At 46.0% G+C, this 3,252-nt stretch overlaps 1 pseudogene; it reads right to left on the reverse strand.

Moving 5' to 3' along the window:
• Positions 1-1,204: 1,204 nt before the first annotated feature.
• LOC105707024 (actin-related protein 2/3 complex subunit 1A-like) lies at positions 1,205-2,575 on the reverse strand (annotated as a pseudogene).
• Between the last annotated feature and the right edge of the window lie 677 nt (positions 2,576-3,252).

Raw genomic sequence — 3,252 nt, forward strand, 5'->3', positions numbered from 1 at the left:
ACTGTAAGCAGCTGTACTTTCTGCCTCCCTGAAATTAATAGGACTCCTTATAGTCAATGCCTGCCTATATCCATGGGCCAGCTGCTCTGCCTGCTCTCAAAGAGGTATTTAGAAACCAATACCTGAACAAACAAACAAACAAACAAAAAAGAAACCAATATCTGAGCCGGGAACAGTGGCTCACGCCTATAATCCCAACACTTTGGGAGGCCGAGATGGGCGGATCATGAGGTCAAAAGATCGAGACCATCCTAGACAACATGGTGAAACCCCGTCTCTACAAAAAATACAAAAAAATTAGCTGGGCGTGGTGGCGTGCACCTGTAGTCCCAGCTACCCGTGAGGCTGAGGCAAGAGAATTGCTTGAACCTGGGAGGTGGAGGTTGCAGTGAGCCAAGATTGCGCCACTGCATTCCAGCCTGGCGCATGGTGACAGAGCGAGACTCTGTCTCAAAATGAAAAAAAAAAAAGAAACCAATATCTGATATGGTTTTTCTATTGCTATGGAGATGCCAATACTCCCAGGTCCTTGCAGGGGACTGAACTAACCAATGCATGTGTGTGTTTATGTATACACATACATATGAGCATATGGATATATATATGAGTATGTATATGTAAATGTGTATAAATATGGATATGAAAGCACATATGTAAATGTGTATACACATGTTTACATTTATATCTACCTTGATATATTAAAGACCAGTAGGTCACGCCAGTAATTCCAATTCTAATCCATCACCACAAGGTTCATTCTAATTTTCTCTATTTCTTTTTTTTTTTTTTTTTTACCACATTCAGTTTTTTATTTAATTTTTCAGTGGATAATTCACTTATCTCCCTCACCCTGTCTTTTAAGTTAGTGTGACACACTGGTCAGCATGCAGAGAACTTACTAAATTCTCAATCACCATCATTTCTTGGGGGTGAGGCAAAAAAAAAAAAGAAAAATAGTGTGACAATTTCCCATAATAAACGACTTAAAGAGAAGCTTTGGTCAAGAATGGAATGAAACTTTAAAAAATCACTGCTTTTAAAAAACCAACACTCTCAACAGTTTTATATCCAAAGAAAACCACACGGTATTGGCGTGCTATGTGTTGTCAGTGCTTCCTTGGGGCTGGCATTCTCACCACTGTGCCACAGCACAGCTGTGCTTGGCCACAGTTTGTCATGCTGGATGGTGAAGGCTCACTCAGCTTCACATTATCCGGAGGCCCTGGATGGAAGACTTGAGGGTCTTGAAATCCCAAATTGCCATGGCTCTATCAATGCCAGTAGTGCAAAATTTGCAACAATCTTGCTTGTCCACCTCATACATAAAGACTTGAGTGATGCTATTCAGGTACAGGGTCTCCAAGGCCGTTGTTGCGGTCCTCAGTCATGGCCTTCTTGTCCATGTGGAAGCATTCCGTGACAGACACGTTGCGTTGGATGCTCTGTTTCGGAATGTCCATGTCTAACTTGGAGATGAAATGTCAAGCATCCTCGATCATTAAAGAGCATTGGGCAGCAGTCATGGTCAGCAGCCACAACGTTGTTCTCCGAGACAAATGACACACTCAGGAACCGCAGGAACTCTGTCTTCAGAGTTGACACCTACACACTTTTGGAGGCATCAGCAACAGACATGGTGCTGTCATGGCTGACCCAGGCCAGGTGGCTCCCACTGGCAGAGAAGCTGACCCTGTGGACCCAGCCACCAGTGCCACTGCCACCAAACTCTGACATCAGCTGCCCAAAAGGCATCTTGCTGCCCCAGGGTGTGCTGGCTGGCTTTTCATCCACTTATTTAATGTAGGCAGAAAACACTCTGCATCTGAAGTCACATGATCCTGCTGCCAGCAAAACGTTGTTGGGATGCCAATCCAAGCTGAGGACTGTGGAGCAAATCGGCTTTTTAATGTGCTTGCTCGCCCACCAGTCATTTTCAGACTCAAAGTAACAAACAGAAATGAGTTGTGCCCCACTTCCCACCGAAAGTTTTTCTCTAGGAGGGACCACTTCACAAAAGTAGCTACACGGTTAATTCTCAGGAGCACCAGGGTTGACTTCCAGACACCACCTTCCTGACTCCAGACACAGGCATTGCAGTCTGCCCTGCCAGTGACGATGTGGTCACTCTTGGGAGCCCAGTCAATACCTGTGATGTATCCATCATGCTCCTTGAGTTCATGAGCGTTCACTTTTTTTTTTTTTTTTGAGTCAGAGTGTTGCTCTGTTGCCCAGGCTGGAGTGCAGTGGTGAGATCTCCACTCGTTGCAACCTCCACCTCCTGGTTACAAGCGATTTTCCTATCTCAGACTCTTGAGTAGCTGGGACTACAGGCGCCCACCACCACACCCAGGGGGTTTCACCATGTTGGCCAGGATGGTCTCGATCTCCTGACCTCCTGATCTGCCCGCCTCAGCCTCCCAAAGTGCTAGGATTACAGGCGTGAACCACGGCACCCGGCCCCATTCTTCCTAGAGATGTGCACTTCCTGATTATTGAAACTGAGGGCAATCTGGGTACGATCCCTGTTCCAGACATGACAGGTGATCATCTCTAATAACAACTGATGCAGTGACATTATTCTTAGTGTTTTCAAAGGAGGGAAAGCTGGGGTTGGGGGAATCGGAAGGGTTCCAAGCGGAGGATTCGCAGACTCTGGGCAGTCGAAGCGAACAAGCTACAGCGGGCACAGGTGGAGGACTAGTTTTCTCAATTTCTATAATTTAACCCCTTCTCTGACAGTGAGAAACCTGACCCTGATTATTTTTAATATGTTAATCTACCTGAATATATTAATCTTCCTGAATATGACCAACTTACCGTCACCTCCTCCACCGCCTCCCCATGCAAATACCCTCCTCATCTCATTGTATTCCAATATGTGACGCCAGGCCGCCACACCCCCTGGGTGAAATTCCCCTCCTTTCTTGGGCTCCAGCAAGAAAGGAAGGGAAGTCGTCCATACGTGGGAGCAACCTGGTGTGGGGAGTGCTGGGCCATTTCCATCAATGGATATCCTCCTAGCCCCCTTAGATTCGGACTCTTCACATCAAGCTACCTCCTTGTACACCCAAAACCTGTGAACGTGATTATTCAGAAATAGAATCATGGCAGATGTAATCAAGTTAAGATGAAGTCGTATTGCTTTAGGGAGGGCCTTAATCCAATGACTGATATACTTACAAGAAAAGAGAGATTTGGACTCAGATACACAAGGAAAATGCCAGGTGATGATGGAAGCGGAGATTGTAGTGG

The sequence above is a fragment of the Aotus nancymaae genome, unplaced genomic scaffold, assembly GCF_030222135.1.
Source record: "Aotus nancymaae isolate 86718 unplaced genomic scaffold, 86718_ANA_hifiasm-v0.15.2.pri h1tg000006l, whole genome shotgun sequence".
In the NCBI taxonomy this organism is placed as follows: domain Eukaryota; kingdom Metazoa; phylum Chordata; class Mammalia; order Primates; family Aotidae; genus Aotus; species Aotus nancymaae.